Below are 13,290 nucleotides of genomic sequence, written 5' to 3'. Positions count from 1 at the left end.
ATAGAGTGATGATTATTCTGACTTATTATTGAAGCTCCAGCTTGTAAATGATACATCAATTTGAGCATGATGCTGCAACGTATATATAATCTATTAATCTGGTGAAATTGCAGTGCGATGCATATGGTATATATAATCTATTAAAATCCATAGTTGCCTTAGACTTTCGCGCTGAGAGGTAGATTGTCGGATTAAGGCACTTTTAAAGAAGTTAGAGGACTGAGAGGAAGTCTAACCAAGCGGTAGTCATAACAGCCCTGTAGAGTCTCACAGGTTTCTTCCTGAGAAGGGTCGGGATGTCTTAGGAGGGATTTCTTAGGGTTTAGCACATAAAGATCCCGGTTCCATACCACTATAGTTTCGAATAGAAATCCATTCCTAGTTAAATAGGATTCTAACCTAGGTAGTTATTCGTCATCTCTGGTCTCAATCTTTGTCCAAATTCGCGTCTAGTTAGTCTAGTTAATTAGTTTAATTTAATTGCAATTTTAGGATTGTTAGAAAACCCCCCAAAACAATAAAAACAAGTAATTCAGTTAGGTCAGTTAGGTTAGTCGAGTCTAGTCAACGTAATTAGAGAGTCTCGTGGGTTCGATACTCGGACTTACTTAGGCTATACTACATTGATCGGTACACTTGCCGGTTGTGTGGTCTAGGTTTAGAGAGTCTTAGTTTTACAAATTTAAAATTAGGTGTCTAATTTAGGGTTAATTTAGTTTATATTTATTTGACCACTTTTAGCACATCAAGTTTTTGGCGCCGTTGCCGGGGACTCTTGGTGATTGCGTTAATTTCTTTGACTGATCTTATCTGACATATCTGTGCTACTTGTATATTTTGTATATTGAGTCGTAGGTGTCTAATTGTCCGTGTCTTTTCTTTTTCTTGAGTCTTAGTGTCAGTTATGTGTCAAAATTGTGGTATACCTCACATCTCTGTATTTTGTCCATATTTCCCGAGGTACTCCATACGTTGTTATGCTAACCCCTATGTGCAGCCGCAGTCATATTTTTCACAGGGGTATTCCACGTACCAGTATGAGGAACCGTATCACCAGCCCCAACAGCAAAATTCTGAAGTATATGAGCAGGACCAGCTGGATAGGATAACGGGGTTGTTAGTTCAACTGGTAGCTACAGATGAGACTACTCAGAAAATGATTCAAGAACATGAAGTCCTGCTTCAAAATCACCAGTCTATACTCTCAGACATTCGATGCTCAATAGAAGAAGTGTCTAGGGAATTAGAAGAAGTAGAAGAAACAGAGAAGAAGGGCATCATTGATTTTGGCTGTGAAGAAGAGGAGATTATGATGCAAATGGCTAATTGCGGGATATTGAGAGAGAGTGTGGAAGAAGTAGACGAGTGGCAAGTCTACCAGGAATCATTGGTTAAGGGGGTAGATGTTGATGAGGAATTAGATTTAGGAGATTCCTTAGGAAGTCTGTTTGATAATGAGGTAGAAGTTGAGGTAGAGAAAAAAATGTTAAGTTGGGAAGATGAGTTTTTAGGGGAGTTAGAAGGTTTATCAGAATCTAAACAAGTAGGGGAATTTGATCCATTAGGTGATTTAGCAAATTTAGAAGCCCTACTAGAAGGTAAACCCGAGAAAATAAGTGAACCCACACCGCACGTAGAAATTAAGTGTGGGGATCTTCCCAATGAAGTAGAGGGAATGGTGGAAGATGAAGAACACCATAGCTGGCCCGTGGTACTGATAACGAATGCGACTAAAAAATCGAAACCACGGGAGAAGGCAAAGAAAAGAAAAAGAAAAGATGGAAAACGGAAGAGGATTGAAGGCTGGTACAAGAAGGAGCCGTTGGCGCACGATCAATATTCGCTTTACATGTTGCGCATTTGGTTCATTCCAGGTAAGTATAAATTTTGGTGGTCTGACCCGTTAAGAATTTTCAAAATATTTTATGATTCCACAAGTAAATTTTTAACTATTTTTGAGGACCGGGTGGAATTAAACGGGTTAGATAGGGTCCAGATCAAGGAGAAACCTCCTGATTAAGTTCAAGTGTGGGGAGGTTTCTTGTAGAGTTCGTAAAATTTATATATTTGGTGTATTTTCGGTAGTTAGTAGTTTTTGTATATTGAGTCTTATTTAGTAGTTTTTTGTCGTTTTTTTAGAGTCGGTATTGCTTTGGTTTTTGCTTGTTTTTGTTTATGCAGGTTTGAATATGTACCACCCGTCCGCAATCTCCATTCGGGTGATTTTGGAGCTGCTTTTCAAATTTCAAGGAATTTACCCAAGTATACTAGTCAGTGTCAAAGCCGATCGCGACCGAAATGCTATACGATCGAGCTGGATTGGTCGAGAGACTTTGGAGCTTACGCGTTTTTTTAACCAGCTAAGTCCTTTCCGATTTGCCCATTTTTTTATTTCTTATTTATTTTTAGTCTTTTGAGTCGGTTTCCATCCTACATTGAGGGCAATGTAGAGTTTAAGTGTGGGGATGGGAAACTATCGTTTAGTGTCTAGTGTGTCTAGTTAGCAGAGTCTTGAAAAATAAAAAAATTCAAAAATCCAAAAAAAAATGAAAAATCAGAAAATGTCTTTCGAGTAAAGGAGTTTGCAAATTAATACGGAAAATGATAGAAAAGATGAATTTTTATTTGGGTTCAAATAATAATAATAAGAGAATAAAATAAATCGAGCTTGCGTCTAGTTAGGGATATGTGGATAGGCCCGGGTTTGGTTTTAAGTCCCTTTGAGCTAATATACCTTAATTGTCGGTTTACTAGTGGGTTTTCGCCTGGGAGATATGGGAAATTGAAACTGCCAATAATAGTATAAGGGGCACCATTATAATTTAAAACCGTTAGAGTTTGTGGTCATGAAGAAAAAATAAAATAAAAAGTGAGCTAGAAACTAAATAAAAGTAGTGCATTCCTATGTAGTCTGGGCTGGGGATAGCGACTCTACAGCCGGATTACCGCTAGGGTGTGTGAAATCGACCGTGCAAAGAAAAGAAAAAAAAAGTACCGAAGCTTAAGTAATCTGGGCTGGGGATAGCGACTCTACAGCCGGATTGCCTCTTGGTTAGGGAAAGCATCGTCTACGCTCATGAAAGAAAAAAAAAAGAAAAGCAAAAATAAAAAAAATGGAAAAAAAAATGAAAATCTGATTGTAAACTCTCTTGGTTTTGATATAAGACGGTTGGGAATTGGTCCAGTGATCGTTCCCTTAGTTCTATAAGCTTGAGGCAGGAGTAGGTGAACCGTAGATTCTAGTGTGAGACCCTAGGTAGGCCGACCGCACTTAAATTAAATTCACATGATAAGGGCTTGAGGCCGGACTTAGGTTTAAAGGGACAAGTATATTCGCAATCGCGGCTAACGCAAGCTTTGGTTTTAATAAAATATACATATGCTTTTGACCCAAATGATTATTTATCTATGATTCCGTTGCATAATTCTTTTTCGGGGACGAAAAAAGGTTAAGTGTGGGGATATTTGATGTGGGGTAAAATACACATATTTGTCCCGTGTAGATTGTATAATTTGTGTACAGTTTTTATTTGCTTTGATTTAGTTTTAGTATTATATTATATTATATTGTGTTTTGCTAGGTCCTGGTGCAAATGGAGCAAAAACGAGTAAAAAGGAAATAACCAGCCAGTTGGGCAGAGTGAGACGCCAGTGACTGAATTAAATTTGCAGCTATTTTCTATGATTGGACCGAGCCCGCTATCTATATATATTGCTTTTGGTGTTCGACGAAGATATTTACAAAGGAACAGGGGGCCGCCAAAGACTAGAAGTTCAGCCCATGTTTACGTGAAAATCAGTGATTGTGGGCCTTTAAAACATTAAGTTATTTGATATTATAATATGAAAATCCCTAAAGCAACGTGAGAATTAAAAAAAAGTCCAAGCATGTAGTAGTAAATTATGGGATTAGGCCCATGTGAATTCTGTTGTTCAACATATGAAGATATTTATAATAAAACCTAATGGAGACATTGAGAGATAGACGGCAACTGGGGGAGGAGTTTTTACATGGTCAGAGGGACGAATTTTAAAGACAAGGAGAAGATTGGCGATGGTTCAAGCCGCGGTCAAGATTTAAGTCTGGGTTTGCAATTTATTAGTATTCAGTTTTAAAGACTTTGTGTTTCTTTCAACTTGATACTATGATTTGTTATTTATTTGAGACTTGTTTCTTGTTCTTGGCTATGGTTCTTGGCTAGACTTTTCAAACTACCTAGGTTAAAATGAATATTTGATAAAGTTTGGATTTCTTTTTGTTTATTATCGTGTGTATGGGTTTTTCTTAAAAAGTAAAGAACTTTGGAATCTTTAACTTAGTGCGTATGCGTATCTAGTTTTGATTATTGATTGTTTATTCGTTTCACATGAACCTTGGTGAATGTCTTTCATATGATAGGTTTGTGTTGATTGTTCGAGTCTTTGCGGGTTCGGGTAGTCTTTGGGTGAATTGGCCAATAACCTTAGAAACGATAAATAAAATATATTTAGAACTTGATATTCTGCTAATCTTGTCGCTGAGAGGCTCGAGGTTATTAATAGGTCTCGGTTTGATATATAGCTAGGATTAGGTTTTGAGAGAAATCGGTCTTAGTTCCCTAATCTTATTCGTGTCTATTAAACTAAATTAAAATCCATAGTTGCCTTAGACTTTCGCGCAGAGAGGTAGATTGTCGGATTAAGGCACTTTTAAAGAAGTTAGAGGACTGAGAGGAAGTCTAACCAAGAGGTAGTCATAACAGCCCTGTAGAGTCTCACAGGTTTCTTCCTGAGAAGGGTCGGGAGGTCTTAGGAGGGATTTCTTAGGGTTTAGCACATAAAGATCCCGGTTCCATACCACTATAGTTTCGAATAGAAATCCATTCCTAGTTAAATAGGATTCTAACCTAGGTAGTTATTCGTCATCTCTGGTCTCAATCTTTGTCCAAATTCGCGTTTAGTTAGTCTAGTTAATTAGTTTAATTTAATTGCAATTTTAGGATTGTCAGAAAACCCCCCAAAACAATAAAAACAAGTAATTCAGTTAGGTCAGTTAGGTTAGTCGAGTCTAGTCAACGTAATTAGAGAGTCTCGTGGGTTCGATACTCGGACTTACTTAGGCTATACTACATTGATCGGTACACTTGCCGGTTGTGTGGTCTAGGTTTAGAGAGTCTTAGTTTTACAAATTTAAAATTAGGTGTCTAATTTAGGGTTAATTTAGTTTATATTTATTTGACCACTTTTAGCACATCAAGTTTTTGGCGCCGTTGCCGGGGACTCTTGGTGATTGCGTTAATTTCTTTGACTGATCTTATCTGACATATCTGTGCTACTTGTATATTTTGTATATTGAGTCGTAGGTGTCTAATTGTCCGTGTCTTTTCTTTTTCTTGAGTCTTAGTGTCAGTTATGTGTCAAAATTGTGGTATACCTCACATCTCTATATTTTGTCCATATTTCCCGAGGTACTCCATACGTTGTTATGCTAACCCCTATGTGCAGCCGCAGTCATATTTTTCACAGGGGTATTCCACGTACCAGTATGAGGAACCGTATCACCAGCCCCAATAGCAAAATTCTGAAGTATATGAGCAGGACCAGCTGGATAGGATAACGGGGTTGTTAGTTCAACTGGTAGCTACAGATGAGACTACTCAGAAAATGATTCAAGAACATGAAGTCCTGCTTCAAAATCACCAGTCTATACTCTCAGACATTCGATGCTCAATAGAAGAAGTGTCTAGGGAATTAGAAGAAGTAGAAGAAACAGAGAAGAAGGGCATCATTGATTTTGGCTGTGAAGAAGAGGAGATTATGATGCAAATGGCTAATTGCGGGATATTGAGAGAGAGTGTGGAAGAAGTAGATGAGTGGCAAGTCTACCAGGAATCATTGGTTAAGGGGGTAGATGTTGACGAGGAATTAGATTTAGGAGATTCCTTAGGAAGTCTGTTTGATAATGAGGTAGAAGTTGAGGTAGAGAAAAAAATGTTAAGTTGGGAAGATGAGTTTTTAGGGGAGTTAGAAGGTTTATCAGAATCTGAACAAGTACGGGAATTTGATCCATTAGGTGATTTAGCAAATTTAGAAGCCCTACTAGAAGGTAAACCCGAGAAAATAAGTGAACCCACACCGCACGTAGAAATTAAGTGTGGGGATCTTCCCAATGAAGTAGAGGGAATGGTGGAAGATGAAGAACACCATAGCTGGCCCGTGGTACTGATAACGAATGCGACTAAAAAATCGAAACCACGGGAGAAGGCAAAGAAAAGAAAAAGAAAAGATGGAAAACGGAAGAAGATTGAAGGCTGGTACAAGAAGGAGCCGTTGGCGCACGATCAATATTCGCTTTACATGTTGCGCATTTGGTTCCTTCCAGGTAAGTATAAATTTTGGTGGTCTGACCCGTTAAGAATTTTCAAAATATTTTATTATTCCACCAGTAAATTTTTAACTATTTTTGAGGACCGGGTGGAATTAAACGGGTTAGATAGGGTCCAGATCAAGGAGAAACCTCCTGATTAAGTTCAAGTGTGGGGAGGTTTCTTGTAGAGTTCGTAAAATTTATATATTTGGTGTATTTTCGGTAGTTAGTAGTTTTTGTATATTGAGTCTTATTTAGTAGTTTTTAGTCGTTTTTTTAGAGTCGGTATTGCTTTGGTTTTTGCTTGTTTTTGTTTATGCAGGTTTGAATATGTACCACCCGTCCGCAATCTCCATTCGGGTGATTTTGGAGCTGCTTTTCAAATTTCAAGGAATTTACCCAAGTATACTAGTCAGTGTCAAAGCCGATCGCGACCGAAATGCTATACGATCGAGCTGGATTGGTCGAGAGACTTTGGAGCTTACGCGTTTTTTTAACCAGCTAAGTCCTTTCCGATTTGCCCATTTTTTTATTTCTTATTTATTTTTAGTCTTTTGAGTCGGTTTCCATCCTACATTGAGGGCAATGTAGAGTTTAAGTGTGGGGATGGGAAACTATCGTTTAGTGTCTAGTGTGTCTAGTTAGCAGAGTCTTGAAAAATAAAAAATTTCAAAAATCCAAAAAAAACGAAAAATCAGAAAATGTCTTTCGAGTAAAGGAGTTTGCAAATTAATACGGAAAATGATAGAAAAGATGAATTTTTATTTGGGTTCAAATAATAATAATAAGAGAATAAAATAAATCGAGCTTGCGTCTAGTTAGGGATATGTGGATAGGCCCGGGTTTGGTTTTAAGTCCCTTTGAGCTAATATACTTTAATTGTCGGTTTACTAGTGGGTTTTCGCCTGGGAGATATGGGAAATTGAAACTGCCAATAATAGTATAAGGGGCACCATTATAAGTTAAAACCGTTAGAGTTTGTGGTCATGAAGAAAAAATAAAATAAAAAGTGAGCTAGAAACTAAATAAAAGTAGTGCATTCCTATGTAGTCTGGGCTGGGGATAGCGACTCTACAGCCGGATTACCGCTAGGGTGTGTGAAATCGACCGTGCAAAGAAAAGAAAAAAAAAGTACCGAAGCTTAAGTAATCTGGGCTGGGGATAGCGACTCTACAGTCGGATTGCCTCTTGGTTAGGGAAAGCATCGTCTACGCTCATGAAAGAAAAAAAAAAGAAAAGCAAAAATAAAAAAAATGGAAAAAAAAATGAAAATCTGATTGTAAACTCTCTTGGTTTTGATATAAGACGGTTGGGAATTGGTCCAGTGATCGTTCCCTTAGTTCTATAAGCTTGAGGCAGGAGTAGGTGAACCGTAGATTCTAGTGTGAGACCCTAGGTAGGCCGACCGCACTTAAATTAAATTCACATGATAAGGGCTTGAGGCCGGACTTAGGTTTAAAGGGACAAGTATATTCGCAATCGCGGCTAACGCAAGCTTTGGTTTTAATAAAATATACATATGCTTTTGACCCAAATGATTATTTATCTATGATTCCGTTGCATAATTCTTTTTCGGGGACGAAAAAAGGTTAAGTGTGGGGATATTTGATGTGGGGTAAAATACACATATTTGTCCCGTGTAGATTGTATAATTTGTGTACAGTTTTTATTTGCTTTGATTTAGTTTTAGTATTATATTATATTATATTGTGTTTTGCTAGGTCCTGGTGCAAATGGAGCAAAAACGAGTAAAAAGGAAATAACCAGCCAGTTGGGCAGAGTGAGACGCCAGTGACTGAATTAAATTTGCAGCTATTTTCTATGATTGGACCGAGCCCGCTATCTATATATATTGCTTTTGGTGTTCGACGAAGATATTTACAAAGGAACAGGGGGCCGCCAAAGACTAGAAGTTCAGCCCATGTTTACGTGAAAATCAGTGATTGTGGGCCTTTAAAACATTAAGTTATTTGATATTATAATATGAAAATCCCTAAAGCAACGTGAGAATTAAAAAAAAGTCCAAGCATGTAGTAGTAAATTATGGGATTAGGCCCATGTGAATTCTGTTGTTCAACATATGAAGATATTTATAATAAAACCTAATGGAGACATTGAGAGATAGACGGCAACTGGGGGAGGAGTTTTTACATGATCAGAGGGACGAATTTTAAAGACAAGGAGAAGATTGGCGATGGTTCAAGCCGCGGTCAAGATTTAAGTCTGGGTTTGCAATTTATTAGTATTCAGTTTTAAAGACTTTGTGTTTCTTTCAACTTGATACTATGATTTGTTATTTATTTGAGACTTGTTTCTTGTTCTTGGCTATGGTTCTTGGCTAGACTTTTCAAACTACCTAGGTTAAGATGAATATTTGATAAAGTTTGGATTTCTTTTTGTTTATTATCGTGTGTATGGGTTTTTCTTAAAAAGTAAAGAACTTTGGAATCTTTAACTTAGTGCGTATGCGTATCTAGTTTTGATTATTGATTGTTTATTCGTTTCACATGAACCTTGGTGAATGTCTTTCATAGGATAGGTTTGTGTTGATTGTTCGAGTCTTTGCGGGTTCGGGTAGTCTTTGGGTGAATTGGCCAATAACCTTAGAAACGATAAATAAAATATATTTAGAACTTGATATTCTGCTAATCTTGTCGCTGAGAGGCTCGAGGTTATTAATAGGTCTCGGTTTGATATATAGCTAGGATTAGGTTTTGAGAGAAATCGGTCTTAGTTCCCTAATCTTATTCGTGTCTATTAAACTAAATTAAAATCCATAGTTGCCTTAGACTTTCGCGCTGAGAGGTAGATTGTCGGATTAAGGCACTTTTAAAGAAGTTAGAGGACTGAGAGGAAGTCTAACCAAGCGGTAGTCATAACAGCCCTGTAGAGTCTCACAGGTTTCTTCCTGAGAAGGGTCGGGAGGTCTTAGGAGGGATTTCTTAGGGTTTAGCACATAAAGATCCCGGTTCCATACCACTATAGTTTCGAATAGAAATCCATTCCTAGTTAAATAGGATTCTAACCTAGGTAGTTATTCGTCATCTCTGGTCTCAATCTTTGTCCAAATTCGCGTCTAGTTAGTCTAGTTAATTAGTTTAATTTAATTGCAATTTTAGGATTGTTAGAAAACCCCCCAAAACAATAAAAACAAGTAATTCAGTTAGGTCAGTTAGGTTAGTCGAGTCTAGTCAACGTAATTAGAGAGTCTCGTGGGTTCGATACTCGGACTTACTTAGGCTATACTACATTGATCGGTACACTTGCCGGTTGTGTGGTCTAGGTTTAGAGAGTCTTAGTTTTACAAATTTAAAATTAGGTGTCTAATTTAGGGTTAATTTAGTTTATATTTATTTGACCACTTTTAGCACATCAAGATCTCATCATGACTCGAGATCTCATAACTCAGTCGAGACCTGACTCGAAACCTCATTAGTTCGATCCGCGCTAACGGGTAGTTTGCTATTAAATAATTGGTTTTGTAATTATTTAGTTAAATAATCAGAATCAGATAATGTAATGTTTTGCAAAACCAAAATAGCTTAACTTGAATGAGCTTCTGATGTATCATTTCTGGCCAAAGCTGACTTGATACATCTACTTATCATTCAAGTATTACGAAAGCTATGTTAAGTGTGCATCATAAGCATGAAGGTTTTAATATCTGGCCAAAGCTGATTTAATTCTTTCATAGATGGCATACTTAACAAGTGCATAACTAAAGTGATTGTTTCAATTTCTGGCCAAAGCTGATTTGTTACAACCACTTTGCACATATGCTTAAATGATTACACTTCTGGCCAAAGCTGTTTTGTCTTCGTTTAAGTAGAATTTTTAACTAAGTCTATTATTTTGATGTTAGTAATAGACATTATCACAACTTCATAATGTAAAATGGTCATTATTTATGCCTGCCTTAGTTTAACGTGCCCTTAGATCAAATTAGGACTTTTTCCTTAGTATCATAACTTGCTCATCTTATTTCCACTATCAGCACCAAATCAGGGGATTCCATCTTTGACGGGTGATAACTTTGCTGCATGGAAGGATGCTCTCATGCTTACGCTTGGGCTGCTGGATTTTGATTACGCTCTTAGGGAGAATAAGCCAGCGGACCTTACCACTCAGAGTACTGCTGCTGAGCAGATACTTCATGAAAAGTGGACTAGGTGTAACCGCATGTGTCTCATGTTTATGAAGCAGTCCATAAGCAATGCTATCAGGGGAGCTATTCCTGATTCTGAAGATGCTAAAACCTACTTGGCTTCTGTGGAGGCGCAGTTCAAGGGGACGTCTAAAGCACACGCTAGTACCCTTATTCTCAAGCTGGTGACAACTAAGTATGATGGGAGGAGCGGCATTCGCGAGCACATCATGATGATGAATGACATGGCCAATAAGCTGAAGGGGCTGGAAATGGAAATCAGTGATGGTTTCCTTGTTCATTTCATCATTACTTCGTTCCTTCGTCCTTTGAAGCATTCAAGATCAATTACAACACTCAGAAGGACAAGTAGACAATGAGTGAACTGGTCGCTATGTGCGTACAGGAGTAAGAGCGTATGAGGATGGATCGCCATACTGATGTTGCAAACTTCACTACCTCCAATTCTAAGAAAAGGAAGAACAATTATCAGAGGAAGGATGCTTCAAAAGTCCAAAGGCCTAATCCTAATCATAATACAAGTACACCTTCCAGCTCTAAGAACTCCTTAGGCAGTATCCGCTGCAAGTTCTGTAAAAAGACAGGACACATGCAGAAGAATGCCCTGACTTTAAGGAGTGGCTGGCTAAGAAAGGTAACGATTATTTTATGATACTTGAGTCCTATAATTTAAGTGTTCCTGCTAATTCTTGGTGGTTTGATTCTGGTTCTATGGTTCATGTTACCAATTCTACTCAGGGATTCCTTTCAATCCGGAAGCTGGAAAGAAACCAAAGAATGCTTAAGGTTGGGGATGATCGAGAATTAGAAGTGAAGGCCATTGGAACATTACAATTAGTTATGAAAACTGGTTTATGTATTAAACTTTATGATACCTTATATGTTCCTGAGGTAACTCGGAACCTTGTATCAGGACCAAAGTTAGACATGGACGGTTTTATTGTTTCCCATGGTCATCGCAAACTCTCTATCCTCTATGATTCTGTTCTTTATGGTACTGGTGTTCTGGATGGTGGTCTCTATAGACTAGAACTGGAAGATAACTTTTCCAAATCTTTGTTGTCATATAACATTAATGAATCACTCACAAAGATGGAAGAGAAACGAGACTCAGAGACTTCATCCATGTTGTGGCATCAGCGTTTAGGCCACATTTCAAAATAACGATTAAATCGTCTCGTAAAGGATGAAGTCTTACCTCCTCTCGATTTCTCTGATTTTGGGACATGTGTCAAATGTCTTAAAGGTAAAATGACATTAGCGAATAAGAAAGGTGCCACTAGGAGTTCTAATTTATTAGAACTCATTCACACTGACATTAGTGGTCCCTACCAAATCGCTGGCATAACAGGACATACTTCATTTATCACTTTTATTGATGATTATTCTCGTTACATGTACTTGTATCTTATTAAGGAGAAATCTGAATCTCTTACAACATTTAAAGATTATAAGGCTGAAGTTGAAAAGCAATTAGATCGTCAGATTAAAGTTGTGAGATCAGATAGAGGCGGTGAATATTATGGAAGACATACTAATGTGGGTCAAGCTCCTGGTCCATTTTATGAGTTTTGTAAGGGCCAGGGGATTGTGAACCAATACACCATGCCTGGTACACCTCAGCAGAACGGAGTCGCTGAAAGAAGAAACCGTACCCTTATGAACATGGTGCGCAGTATGTTAGCCAACACTAATTTACCATTATTCCTCTGGACTGAAGCGTTAAAAGCAGCTGTTCATATACTCAATAGAGTTCCTTCTAAGTCTATCCCTAAAACTCCTTATGAACTTTGGACAGGAAGGAAACCGAGTCTTAAATATATGAAAGTATGGGGCTGCATTGCTGAAGCAAAACTTTACAATCCTTTCCTAAGGAAACTTGACCCTAAAACAGTTACCTGTTTCTTTATCGGGTATCCTGAGAACTCTAAGGGTTATCGTTTCTATTGTCCTTCCCATGTCACCCGTATTGTTGAAACCAAGCGTGCCGCGTTCCTGGAGGATTTCAAGGTCAGTGGGAGCAGTACCAACCCTTACGAAGAATTGCAAGAAGTACAAGACACGGGGGGGGGGGGGGGGGGAGAGACTCGTCGCTTACCATTACTCCGATTACTCCTCTTGTACCCAATGCAATTACTGCACCTGAAGCTACTGCACCAACTCCAAATTCACCTCCACAATCAGAACCCATTATACCTCATGATGAAGGCACATCAAACGCTCAAAACCAAGACAACGCTGAACCCGAAAATCAACTCAGGGGGTCATCTAGGCAGAGACGGGCTACTAATTGGGATGATTACGTTACCTACCTGACTGAAATGGATCTCGGAAAGCTCAATGATCCTATCTCTTACAATGAAGCCATTAGCAGTGATCAGTCTTCTGAATGGAATAAAGCGATGATTGATGAGCTTGAATCCATGAAGAAAAATGACGTTTGGGATTTGGTAGAATTACCCAACGGAGTCAAACCCGTAGGATGCAAATGGGTGTTCAAAACAAAACAGGATCCGAATGGGAACGTTGAACGCTACAAAGCGAGATTGGTTGCAAAGGGCTACACTCAGAAAGAGGGAATTGATTATCAAGAGACGTTTTCACCTGTCTCTCGTAAAGATTCATTAAGGATCGTCATGGCCCTAGTAGCTCATTTCGATTTAGAGCTGCATCAGATGGACGTTAAAACCGCTTTCCTTAACGGAGATTTGGACGAAGATGTTTACATGAAACAACCTGAAGGCTTTAAACCTGAGGGTCAGGAGCATCTAGTCTGTAA

Source organism: Helianthus annuus, chromosome 1 (assembly GCF_002127325.2).
Source record: "Helianthus annuus cultivar XRQ/B chromosome 1, HanXRQr2.0-SUNRISE, whole genome shotgun sequence".
Taxonomy (NCBI): domain Eukaryota; kingdom Viridiplantae; phylum Streptophyta; class Magnoliopsida; order Asterales; family Asteraceae; genus Helianthus; species Helianthus annuus.
This window is presented reverse-complemented; position numbering follows the sequence as displayed.